Raw genomic sequence first — 14244 nt, forward strand, 5'->3', positions numbered from 1 at the left:
GCAGGTTTGTTACATATGTATCCATGTGCCATGTTGATTTCCTGCACCCATTAACTCGAGAGACAGCTTAATCTTAACCCGTATCCTGTAAGTTTAAAATTAAACTATCGTTACCATCAAAATTTGGCACTCCTGTAGACAAACCCACATCTATAACTTCCCAGATAAGCAATATATGCCCAATGCAGTATTCTAGCTCTGCAAAACTGTGTTAAATTACACTGACCTCTCTTGTTCACTGATAAATCAGTAGCCTTAAGATGGTGACATTTAAAACCCAGTTGAATTATCAAGATGGAAGTAGAGACTGTGGTTCTCTTGGTATCACCACATTATAGCAGCATGACTACTTTGGCATTATTTTAATTTTCTGAGTATATTTTCCCTATTTGGAAAATGAAAATTACTTTGCAGGGTGTCAGGAGAATAAAATGAAACTAGGCAGGTAATTCACCCAGCACAGTAGCTGGGATATAGAGGCCCTCAATAAATGTAACTGTTAAGTGCAGAAGCGGAAGTGGAGACTGGAGGAATTAAGTGAGCAGGAAGATGGTCAGCTGCAGAATCAAGGTCTGCTTTCTGGACCTGGTGCAGAGCTCCGTCTACTGTAGTTGACCTTCTTCTCCAGTGCAGGTTGGAGAGTGAGAGGAGTAATACAGTGCTGAGGCTAGGCCTCCTGCAACTCTGGCACAGCACCAAGCATTTGAATCCTTTTGATTATTCCACACCAACCTTTGGGCATTCTGTACTCATATGTGCTCTCAGCCATTTGTGGTCAGCCAGGGCATGCCTGTGGAATTCCTTTTCCTGTAACAGTTGACTCATGGCAAAGCGCACTCCATTTGTCAGGTTGCAGGACAGAAAATTCCAATCATGCTCCAACTTGCAGGGTGGCCTCCGACCCTGGAGGTGAACTGCCCCTCAGAGCACACTGACTTTCATCTACCCTCCCTTCAAGTCAGCTCGCCACTTCCTACTCATCCTTCACATATAACACAAATGCTACCTTCTCTGTAGCCTTCCCTGACCTCTGTCATCAGTGACAATTGAGAAAACTCCACCCATGACCTCATGTGACACTGTACATACTGTATCTTTACTATATGACAATTCTAATGTAGTCTTCCGAATACTTACTCTTGTAACTGTCAGCCTCTACAACGGTTTTTACATCAACCCCTTTAAAGATTGTTCTAAATCTTGGATTTTTCTCATAGTTAAAGCACACACATATCTTAGGAGGATTACAGACATCTTGAAGTAGTCGTTCACTTTTAGGAATCTGTGGATCCAATGTTAGGAACTCCCACTCAATCCCTGTATATCATCATTTGTGTTTTCTTTGCAAATCACAGCAACTGGAGCAGCATAGGCATTTGACAAACAAATGAATAAACGAATGAACAAATGACAGTCTACCTAAAAGAATGACAAGATTTTTCCTAAAAATGAATGCAAAAGGATCTACAATTGCCCCAGAGAAAACTGGATATTAAAGGGTCTCTGGAGAAACTGATCAACTCATGGCTGGCAATACATTCCAAAAAAGCCTTTATAGACTCATTGATCTGATCCGATTTTGATTCTCTTTCTAATGCTGCTGTGTCGTGAAGACCATGGATAGAGGGCAAAATTAGTTACACTCAGTTTCTGAAATACAAGCTATCACAATTTTTCACAGGGGCACAGGTTAAATGAGGGGAGATTATTTTCCCTTTTGGTCCTCTGTTTCTATTGCAGACTATTAAAAGGCAAATGGAGATTAATGTGTTTTGTGTTTTTGGAAAAATGGTGAAACTTCATCTACCAGTCTCTCCTTACAGAAGTATCCCATTTGTTTCTGTTGCATGGGATTACAGCTATAGGCCTGGCATTGAAGGTGGTATGCACCTGGAGGGCTACCATCCTTCACATATAAGGGGCTGCAGTAAAAGGCTGGGGCGTGGTGGGGCACAGGGAGCACTTTGTTCAGCTTCACAATAATGCCTAGAAGCTCTCAGACTGTGAGTAAACTCATTCTCCCTCACACCTGGCAGGAGAAGCTCTCAAACACTGAGAATTGAGGCTGGCCTCCAAATATCAGTATGAACAGCCTCTTAGAGAAGAGGCCTTTCAATCTATACAAATCTCTATTTTGTCTTTTGTATGCCATAGCTTTAAAACACAGAAATTATTTCCTCTTCAGTCTTTCACAATATACCTACTTGAATAAGCCTCAATTTGCTTTAAAAAAAAGAAAGAGAGAGAGAGAGAGAGAAAGATTATACAGAATTATTTTCCTTTGATGGTAAAGTCCACCTTCTCCCAGGGGCAACTGGCAAACTCTTATCCTCTGCTGCTTCTAGAGAAATGCCCAGTAATGAGAGCTGCTTTCCAGGCTCCTGTGATCAGCTAGAGGTCTCTAGTGGAAATCTAGGGCAATCACAGCTTTCCTCAGGTGTGACTGCCTGGAAGGGCCCTGACGATAGTGCACATGGTTAAGAAGAACTGATAACAGCCACTTTCCAAACACATAAATATGTGGATTGACTAGAATTCCATTAGCTACATGTCTCCAACTTTAAGGATTCTTGGGAATTTCGAGATCTGGCTTTGAAAAGGGAACAAAAGATGCAATCAGTTTTTGCCTCTTTTTCCTTCTTGCCTGCTCAGAAACTGTCTCTAGTTAGAGAGGTTAGAATCCTGAGGAGCTCTAGAATATTACAAATGTGAGACACATTCTGCCATAAATTAGGGGTGGTGTGAGACTATGTGAATTCCCACAAGCTTGTCAAAAGCGGTAGGTTTGTAAATATCCAAGCTCCATGACAGTAGCATAAGGATAAGAATCTTTTCTTATACACAAGATGTCCAAGTGTTGCAGATTCTCCTTATCAGGCATGGAGGCATTTCAATGTCTTTTTCTTTTTTTTTCAAACAGGGAATGACCACATGATTCTTTTAAGAAGGAAAAGACCAGCAAGAATAGAGAAACTCATTATTGGGTTTCATTTGTTTGTAGAGCCAACAATGTCATTTTAGTAAAAAACAAAAAACAAAACACAACAAAAAAAGTGCTTCTAATACATAGTCAATAGGAGCCTTTAAACTTGCATGGATGTTTGGGAAGAAACTCTATTCCAATGAATAATTTAAGAATCTTCCTGCTTTTCATCCTTGAGGATAGAATGTGATTTACTGCAGTACCAAAAAGTATGTTGAAAATATTTACCCCATAGAGGGCAAGTAAAATTACAGTAGAGGACGCAGTGGCTCAAGCCTATAATCCCAGCACTTTGAGAGGCCAAGGAGGGCAGATCACGATGTCAGGAGATCGAGACCATCCTGGTCAACATGGTGAAACCCCTTCTCTACTAAAATACAAAAAGAATAATAATAATAATGATTAGCTGGGGGTGGTGGCACGCGCTTGTAATCCCAGCTACTCCGGAGGCTGAGGCAGGGGAATCGCTTGAACCCAGCAGGCGAAGCTTGCAGTGAGCCGAGATCATGCCTGGCCACTGCACTCCAGTCTGGCAACAGAGCGGGGGGCGGGGGCGAATTACAGTAGAGGAACCTCGGGTAATTTAGTAAATAAGTGGATTGATCTTGCCAGTTTCCATTGCAATCACAAGATCCAAAACCTTTAGCTGGCAGTTGCCGCTATCAATAGGATTGTGGCAGGCCTGTGAAAGGGTAGGGATTGGTTTTGGTCACCCGCATTGACAATTTTGAAAAGTGTACCATAATTATGACTGCAAAGTCAGCACATTTTAAAGCCTAAATTAGGGAATCAAACAAACCCATAAAATAAGTAAAGAAAAAATGTTCACGAAAGGGGAGGATTTTTATAGCAACAGCAACAACAACAAATACCTCTAAGCATTGTTTCTCAATGTCAGAATGTTCAGATTCTCTTAAGGCCCCCACCTTAGGCACCTCTGTAATACTGCATGGTTCTGTATTTGTGCTACCAAGAAGCACAATTGCTTGCACTTGCTTGTTACATGACTGTATTCCTGTTGTAGTAAATACTTCTTTACGTGTGGCAATATCAGTCCTCTTTAGCCCTGTGTCTGGAGTGTTTGGTGGAGTGTAACTTTTATCACAGATTTGCAGATTGCATTCATAATTAACACATGAATGTAATACAGTGACATATTTTCCAAAAGAATATTATTAATTATAATAGTAATGAGTAAGTCCCAAGTAATAAGTCCCAATAGATAAGTCCCAAAGAAATTTGACCCAACTGTTTATATTAGATTGATGATGTTCTTGTATTGGCAGACCATAAAGCTAGAAACTAACAAAGAAACAAAAAATGGGTTATAGTTAAAATACTTAATAAAAGGAAAAATAAAATTCAAAAAAGAAATTAATTTTTTTAAAGTTTCGTGAAATTTCCTCACTCTTTTAATGGCCAAATCTCATTTGTTTCTCCTAACAACTCACTGAGGCAGATGTTACACCCATTTTAGAGAAAAGGAGAGGAAAGATTAAGGGATTTTAAGAAGCAAGGACGGGCTTTTAATTCTTGTGACTCAAACAACAAACAAAATCACTGGGCTCTTTTTAAGGAGGGAGAAGGGGTAGTTTAAATCTGACAAAATATATTCTAACAAGGAAGTATAGTTTGGAATGGAAGTTTGGGAAAAGGTCTTATGGAATAAGGAAGAAATGGAAGAACTAAAAAAAGAGCAAAGAGAAACGCAGAGTGGAATGTGTAAGAGAAAGCAACTATCTGAGACTTACTTCAAGACAAGATTAACCCTAGCTGCAGCTCAGAAAGCTGTGGAAATCTGTGCCATTATTTAAGAGACCACCAGCTGATGATTCTACTGAATCTCAGTCACCAGTGACTCTAATTTCAAAATTAATAAACACCTGTTAAAACATGAAAATAATTACAAATGTATACCCTGGTGCTGTTCGAGGGCAGACATGTCCCTCTAGGGAAGACACTTCCATAGATAATTGCAGATCATCTTGTGCTCAGAATCTTCCAGATGCTTCACAGCTCTCTCAGAACACAGCCTAGTCTAGCTACTACAGGGCCTTACAGAAGCCAGCTCCCAGTTGGCCCTCTGCTCTCATCTCCTTCCACTTTCCCTACATGCAATCTTCTCCAGTCACACTGGCCTCCTCACTATTTTTAAAACTTTGTTTATAGATCACATATTTTTATCCAAATATCCACTTGGCTAACCCCTCACTTCCAATAGGTCTCTCGCTTAGAGATCCTATCTAAAATTTCACACACGCACGCACACACACACACACACACAAACCCTGCTTCGTTCTCCAACTCTGTATTTCATAACCTCCTACCTTGTTTATTGTTTTCTCCTTAGATCTTATCACTAACATAATATTTTCCTTATCTTGATCATTGTCTCCCTCCCTTACTTGAATGTAAGCTCCATAAGGGTAGACATTTGTATCTATTTCATTAGGCACACGCTTCAAGGAGCACCTAGCACATAACAGTGTTTAGAAATTCTGGTTGAATGGGTGGGTAGAACACAGAAGAGTTGGTCATCTTTCCTCTCCAAAGTCAAGAAAAGCAGGTGCAAAGGCTGACTTCTACTTCTATCTCTATGTCTCTGGTGGTTGCAGCAGGCAAGGACCAACCTTCCCAGGGGCTAGACTGAAGTTTCTGACACAGTTCAAATGAGGCAGGAGATTGAGAGGTGTGTTCTTTGCAGAAACTTCTCTTGGACAATTTGTTTCTTTCTTGCAGATTCAGGCTTTCTAAGGGAATTACCCTTTAAATCACTGTACATTTGACTGAATCCATCTCGTAGACTCCATGTTTGCCCATAAACATAGTAAAAAGAGCCACATTACTTTTGAACCAATGCATACCTGTTTCTCAAGAATGGCAACTTCCAGCCCCAAGATATGGTAGGGTATGCATGTGATAGCTCAGGCTCCTCTCAGAAGAGGAAAAATTTCTGGTAATGTGGCTGCAGTCATGAGGGTACCTCTCCCGAGAAGGATGTACAAAGGCTACATCCCAGACTGCTGAGTGTTGGAAAAGCTCTAAGTGCTTTTCTGTTCTCAAGGATGACTCTTCTTCCAGACAAGTCTCAAAAATATAAAATTATACTCATCTTTTGAAAGCATACAATATATATCAATCTTTGAAGCTCTACAAAAATAGGATTTAATGAATTTTTCAAATAATGCCTTTAAGATATCAGGTTTCCCTGTTGAGAAACAAAGACAGTAAGAATAAGTAAAGAGGGAGAGACTTGCCAAAAGCATCTATACTGTAACTGTCATTAGAAGTTAGGTTTCAGGCCGGGCGCGGTGGCTCACGCTTGTAATCCCAGCACTTTGGGAGGCCGAGGCGGGCGGATCACAAGGTCAGGAGATCGAGACCACGGTGAAACCCCGTCTCTACTAAAAATACAAAAAAATTAGCCGGGCGTGGTGGCGGGCGCCTGTAGTCCCAGCTACTTGGAGAGGCTGAGACAGGAGAATGGCGTGAACCCGGGAGGCGGAGCTTGCAGTGAGCCGAGACTGCGCCACTGCACTCCAGCCTGGGTGACAGAGCGAGACTCCGTCTCCAAAAAAAAAAAAAAAAGAAGTTAGGTTTCAGCTGCCTCCTAGTTGTAAACTCATTGTCTGTGCCTCTCTCTTAAAATAACTTTGAAATCTATCAGCGGCTTTAACACTGTGCCATGATAGATCAAAGGTCTATCTAGAATGATCAGTGTCTAATCAAAGACTATGAGAACATCACCTTAAATCAAGGTTTTTATTTCTCTAGGTTTGGTGATTGAAATTATGAAATACTTTGCCCACATGCTAGAGAGAGATTTTCTAGGAAGCTTCAGATAATGTTAGTGCTTAGAAAGACACTTAGTGGCTATCTGGGTCATTTATCCACTCAGACGCTATCCCAGATAAATAGAAATCTGCCCTATTTTCAAATACTTTTATGTAAAATTTGACAGTCTCCCTTGGGAAGCAATTTTAATGCTTAACAGCCTTTGCTATGAAGAAAATATGTATTTATATTAAGCTCAAGTCACTAAAACTGCAGTCTAAGCTGTTTTCCACATATTTGGGCAAGGATATCAGTGGCATGTAAAAGCGCACATTCTGCTGGTGACATGTAAATGAGTTTGGGCTTTTAGGGTGCTCACTGAGACTACATCAGGGACCCGGTCCCCAGTGGCTTCATTCTGGTGCTGCAGATGAATGAGCTTGGGTCTTAGCTTATCTTCATGCTAGCCTAGCAAAGCTACACAGCTACCAGGAGGTACATTAGTCCTGACCACACAGTGCTAGGGAGGAACGGCCTTCCTGATAGCTGCTGGTCTGGAGATTTCAGGTAACTCACTCCAAATGGGAGTGGAAATGCCGGCAAACCTTTCTTAGATTTCCTGAGGCAGAGAGTAAATAACACTATCCTGTTTCCTTCTTCATATCCCAGACTTTCCTAGGACCTTAGAAGAATGGGAGAAAATCTAGGCACTGAGGCAAAGCTCCTACAGTGATTTGTGTGGGTGTGTATGCATGTGTGCATGTACTTATGTAAATGTGTGTGTTTGTGTGTTCATATATGTCAATCTGCGTGGGCTGCTATAATGAATAGCATAACTTAGACTGAGTGGTTTTATAACAACAGAAATTTATTTCTCATAGTTCTGGCAGCTGAAAAGCTTAAGTTTAACGTGTCTGGAGAGGGCCGTCTTCTGGATGGCATACTGCTGACTTCACATTGTATCCTCACACGGCAAAAAGACAGCAACAGAGCTCCCTGGGGCCTCTTTTATAAGGACACTAGTCCCATTCATGAGGGCTCCACCCTCATGACCTAGTCACCTCCCAAAGACCCCACCTCCAAAAATCATCATATTAGGGATTAGGCTTCAACATATAGGTTTTGAGGGGACATAAGCATATAGTTCATAATAATGTAGATGCATGTCCATGTGTGTGTGTGCTGTGTATGTTCATATCTGCATATTTTGTGCATTTGAGTAATTATATATGTATGTGTGTGTATATATAGGCATGTATTAGTGAAAGTGGTTTATGTGTTTGAGTATGTATGTATGTGCTTGTGTGTGCATATAAATATTGGCATATATGTGTCTGTATTTGTGTGTGTGCATGGGTGTATATGTGGCAGGGAAGGCTAAGCTGTGGATTTGAAAAGGCTTCCTGAACAGCACTGACAATAAATTAAACTAATCCTCAGGAGAAAGGTTATAGAATTCCTGAAAGAACATTTGGAGCTAAATCATGCAAGGACTGTTTCTCTAAGGTAAAGAGCTATTGTTATTGCCACATCACCTCTTGAATAAAGGTGATGTGGCCTCTGCCTTCATAAGAGTTAATTACCCTGCCTTCCCACTTTAGGACCCCACTTACTGAGACCTCTCACTCCACTCCATGATTAGTATGTGTGATGGCTTGCAGAATGGAAAAAACTCAATGCCAGATTAAGAACTCAAAGAATTTAATATAATTTCACTCATTATTCACTACCAAAATTTTGAGGAATAATTATTGCTATTCCAAATTCATAGGATAAAAAGGGAGAGGCAGAACAGCCAAAGACAACATCTGCATGTATGATTATCTTTACTATTCAATATTAGTAATAACAAATGAATAAATTGGCAGATCACATTTTATTTTTATTATGACATTTTATTTCTTTTTGAGTCCAAGCATTTTAGTAACTGAAATATACTAAACTGTATGACAACACTATAAACTGTTGCAATGTAATATTGATAATGATACAACTGTAAAGTTCAAATTACTTTATGAAAGGGTATATTAATATGATAATAGGATGGGCCCGGTGGCTCACACCTGTAATTCCAGCACTTAGGGAGGCTGAGGTGGGCCAACTGCCTGAGGTCAGGAGTTCGAGACCAGTCTGACAAACATGGTGAAACACCGTCTCTACTAAAAATACAAAAAAAATTAGCTGGGCATGGTGGTGTGCACCTGTAATCCCAGCTATTCGGGAGGCTGAGGCGGGGGAATTGCTTGAACCAGGGAGGTGGAGGTTGCAGTGAGCCAAGATTGTGCCACTGCACTCCAGCCTGGGTGACAGAGCTAGACTCTGTCTCAAGAAACAAACAAACAAACAAAAATATGATAATGAACACCTATCAGGTGTTGGGAAGGCTAAGTGTAGGACACAGTCCCTGCCCTTAAGGAGACACAGGTCGGGTGAGGACATAGAACAGTAAATAGATAATTACTATGTAACGAGCTAAAGAAGCACCTGCCTGTGCTGAAGTACATGAAGCAGAAAATGAAGAGGATGGCCAGAGAACTGAAGAAGCTGTAAGGTAAAGGCATGGTCTCACCTGTGTCTTTCATAAAGGATGAATGCGGGACAACATGCAACAACCTATACCCTATACCCACACCTACCCCAGCCCGAATTGAAAAGAAAAATAATCAGTAGGGTTTTTAGTCATGGAGGTATTGCATACAAATATTATTTTCAGGAAACATATAGCTTCTGTGGCTTTTAAGTTAGTACATCTCTGAGTTACCAACCAATAAGCCAGCCCCTGCACCTTGTTTCTTTTGAAATTGGCCAGTACATATTAACAAAAATTCTGGCGGGAAGTCAGCTGAACCATTTATTATTTCTCTGAGTCTCTAAACTGATCCACATGATGGAGAGAGGAGATATTCTTGTTTTTTTGTTTGTTTTGTTTTTCTCTACCTGAAATTAAATTGAACTGCAGTCTTTGGGACTGGTAGTAAGCAGCATTCTGGCCAAAGAAAAGATTGGCATCAAAGTGCAACTTGCAGGTCTGTGAAGAAACAGCAGCTGGGAGGCCAAGCTGGGTGGATCGCTTGAGCCCGAGAGTTTGAGACCAACCTGGGCAACATGGTGAAACCTGTCTCTACAAAAATAGAAAAATTAGCCGGGTGTGGCAGCAGGCACCAGTAGACCAGTAGTCCCAGCTACTCGGGAGACAGAGCTGAGAGAATTGCTCGAACCCAGGAAGCAGAGGTTGCAGTGAGCCAAAATTGTGCCACTGCACTCCAGCCTGGGTGACTTAGCGAGACCCTGTCTCAAAAAATAAAAAGAAAGAATGAAAGAAAAAGCAAAGAAAAGAAACAGAAACAGGAGCTTCTGATTAAGAGCAGGGTCTCCTGTTTGCTACATCACTTAGAAGAACCCTGATGAGTCTGGGGCCTCAGCGGGAGGCAAACAGGTAGCAGGATTGTACTATTCCAGGAATGGGGGAAATGGATCATCTGGTGTCATCTGCCTCACACGTTCCAGCTCAGCCTTTGCACTTGAAATTTAGTACTTTTCACAGAGAAGGAGAAAATGCTATGCCAGTGACAAAACTGGGACACTGGCTGAAAATTAATAACACTTTGCACTTCAGGCTTCCTGGGAGAATGCACCATACATAGTAAGTGAGCATGACACAATTTCACAGCAATAGCCTGGCTGGGCCCAAGCTGTTCATTTTAAATTTCAAGTACTGTGAGGAAGAGTTGATTTGATGGATGGCCAGGTGGTTAATATAAAAACTTTCAGGAAGAGGAAAATAAAGATGGTCTTTCAGGGAATTCTCAGCCTAAAACCAAAAAGGCTTGCGAAGATTATCCTACTCCACACTTAAAGGAAACTCATGGAAATTTTGAATGATATTTACATCAGGGAATTTTTGTAGAATAAAAGCACATTGGAGTTACAGTTGTGCTGGAATTAACAGGCACAGAAACACTAGAGTAGGTGATGCTATTTCGTGAAAGCTGGACATCGAGCAAATATGCAGTAAGAGCCTGTGGACTCTCCTGTGCGTGTGGTTGTTACCAGCACGAGCTTCGATAGGAAGCAGACCTAGATTTTGATTTCTGGTTCTGCACCTTGCTAGCTGTGGGAACTTGGACAAGTTACTTCATTCCTCTGAACTTTAATTTCCTCATCTGCCAAAAAGAGATAATTATACTTACCTCATAGGGAAGTTGAGAGAACAAAATTGCATAGCATATATAAAGAATGTAGGCTAGTGGCTGGCAAGTGGCAATGAATAAAAAGTCAAAGACAAGTAGAAATAGATTTCCTTTTGTTGCATTTGTGTTTAATTACTTCTTAGGTGATAGCAGTAGAACACAAGAACTAAAAGTAGTTGTACTACAAGCACCATTAGTAGTAGTAATAGTCAACTACCGTATTAAGTACTTACCTATCATATTGAGTAGTGACTATATTAAGATATTGTACTCTGTACTTTATAGAAATTATTTCATTTAATATGTATACAAACTCAAATAATAAGAGGTTAGTTTTCCTTCATTTTTTTAAAATGAATAGACTGAGAAATTAAGGAACTTTTTTGAGGTCACACAGAGCTACTAACATGCTGAGCTCCAATTGAAACCTAAATGGTCTGTCTTACTCCGAAACCTGAGATTTTCATTATGTAATCCCTAAATATTGGGTAAGCACAACTGGGATAAGTATTCCTTCTCCCCAAGGGAGTTTAGCAAGCTTGTACAAAAAAGATAATGTTTGAGCTAAGTCTTAGAGAGAAGCTTTTTCGAGGATGGGAAGGGCATTCTAGACAGAAAGAATGGCTTAAACAGCTAACACGGCCTGAAAATACACAGCATACGTAGCATGTGCCAGGCATGGAAGTCAGGGCCCATGAGAGGGAGCAGAGGCATAGGCCTTCAGAGGTGCTGTGGCATCCACCAGTGTCACAGGATTTCAAAAAGAACTCTTTCTTAGCTGGAGGTGGTGGCTCATGCCTATAATCCTAGCACTTTGGGAGGCTGAGGCAGGAGGATCACTTGAGCCCAGGAATTTGAGGTCAGCCTAGGCAACATGGTGAAACCCCATCTCTAGAAAAAATACAAAAAAATTAGCCAGGCATGATGGTGTGTGCCTGTAATCCTAGCTACTTGAGAAGCTGTGGTGGGAGGATTACCTGAGCCCTGGAGGTTGAGGTTGCAGTGAGCCAAGATCACACCATCGTACTCCAGCCCGGGCAAAAGAGTGAGACCCTGTCTCAAAAGAAAAAAAAAAAAAAGAAAAGAAAAGAAAAAGAAAACTCTTTCTGTTGCTCTGGAACTTTGGCACAGATGCAAAAACCAAGTGAAAAACAGTAGATACCATGTATTCACAAAGTCTAGACTGAGCTGCTAGACCACTTTTGTAAGATTAGAAGAGAAGACAGCCCCCAGCCAGGTCTGCGAGAATTAGGTGATCACCACTCCGCCCACATAAAAGGCTGTTGTTGAAAGAATAAGAGAGAAAATATCTGTGGAAAAAGTTGTTGACTATTTTACTTCCTCTCAGATAAAGGTAGGGAGGAGCTTCAGTCTGACTTCAAACCTCAAATAACAGGTTTAAAAGAAATTAATAAGAGAGCTTGACATGCATCTTCAGAAATCTGGGAGTGAAAGGGACTGGTGTTTGACAGATGTTGGAAAAAGTTGAAAGGTGAAAGTCTGGATGGAGCTGGTAGAACAAAGAAAGGAGCTGTGTAGAAAATGAAATGTTTCTCCCCCAAGGAAATGGTAAAGGGGTTTATTTCCCTGGTTCTAGATGTAGATCTTGTGGAAAAAAAAAAAAAAGCCACTCCAACTCACTCAAATAGGACCATTCCAGAGAGGAACACAGGGGTTACACTGTACCCCATAGTGAAGTACCCCTTAAGAAGCCTCAGGAATGAGGTAGACAGTTGTAAGTGACCAGCAAGTGAGAATTAGTCCTCCTTTATAAGTTTACTGCAGTCTGAAATCTCAGCAGAGGAACTCCAAAAATCCCACAGTTGCATCCCCCAAGAGGAAGAGCCAGCAATAATGAGTTTATCATCCATGGGCAGAAAGACAGATGACAACTGCACTTGCCTGGCTTACCTTCTCCCTGTGAGCTCATTGCTCATTCTGATGCCTCCATGCCTCCATTTTGGCACAGATGCAAAACCCAAGATTAAAAACAAAACAAAACAAAACAAAAAAAACAGTAGATACCATGTATTCACAAAGTCTACATTGAGCTGATAGACCCATAGACCCTTTTCTTTTTTTTTTTTTTTTTTTTGAGACAGAGTCTCGCTCTGTTGCCCAGGCTGGAGTGCAGTGGCCCGATCTCGGCTCATTGCAAGCTCCGCCTCCCGGGTTCACACCATTCTCCTGCCTCAGCCTCCCAAGTAGCTGGGACTACAGGCACCCACCACCATGCCTGGATAATTTTATTTTTGTATTTTTAGTAGAGACGGGGTTTCACCGTGTTAGCCAGGATGGTCTCGATCTCCTGACCTCATGATCCGCCATCCTCAGCCTCCCAAAGTGCTGGGATTACAGGCCTGAGCCACCGCACCTGGCCAGACCATTTTTATAATATTAGAAGAGAGGACAGCTCCATGGCCAAGAGTTGCTTTTAAACTGGTCTCAACTCTTTAATTCTTTAAAGTAATGGGAGTCTTTTTATTATTTAAGAGTGACTGGGGGCCAGGCGCGGTGGCTCAGGCCTGTTATCCCAGTACTTTGGGAGGCCAAGGAGGGCGGATCACGAGGTCAGAAGATAGAGACCATCCTGGCTAACAGGGTGAAACCCAGCCTCTACTAAAAATACAAAAAATTAGCCGGGCGTGGTGGCAGGTGCCTGTAGTCCCAGCTACTCCCAAGGCTGAAGCGGGAGAATCGCGTCCCCGGGGAGGCGGAGGTTGCAGAAAGCCGAGATCTCGCCACTGCACTCCAGCCTGGGTGACAGAGCAACACTCTGTCTCAAAAAAAAAAAAAAAAAAAAAAAGAGAGAGAGAGAGAGAGAAAGAGTGACTGGAAAAGCTATTTTACCCTGGGGTGGGAAAAAATGGTTTTATGTAGTCTACTTCAAGGAGTGGTGAGAAAACATAAAGCTGCTTTCAAGCTTGTATCCTGCTGAGACCAGCTAATAGAACAAAAATCGATTAGTATCATAGTAATAACAATAAAGGGGCATGGTGACTCACATCTGTAATCCTAGCGCTTTGGAAAGCCAAGACAGGAAGATTGCTTGAATGCAGGAGTTCAAGACCAGCCTAGGCAACAGAGTGAGACCCTGTCTCTACAAAAAATACAAATAAAAATAAATTAGCCAGGCATGGTGGTGTGCATCTGTGGTCTCAACTACTTGGGAGGCCGAAGTGAGAGCGTTGCTTGAACCCAGGAGTTCAAGACTGCAGTGAGCTATGATTGCACTGCTGCATTCCAGCCTAGGTGACAGAGCAAGACCTCATCTCTAAAGAATAAAATAATAATAAT

This window comes from Symphalangus syndactylus, chromosome 18 (assembly GCF_028878055.3).
Source record: "Symphalangus syndactylus isolate Jambi chromosome 18, NHGRI_mSymSyn1-v2.1_pri, whole genome shotgun sequence".
NCBI lineage: Eukaryota > Metazoa > Chordata > Mammalia > Primates > Hylobatidae > Symphalangus > Symphalangus syndactylus.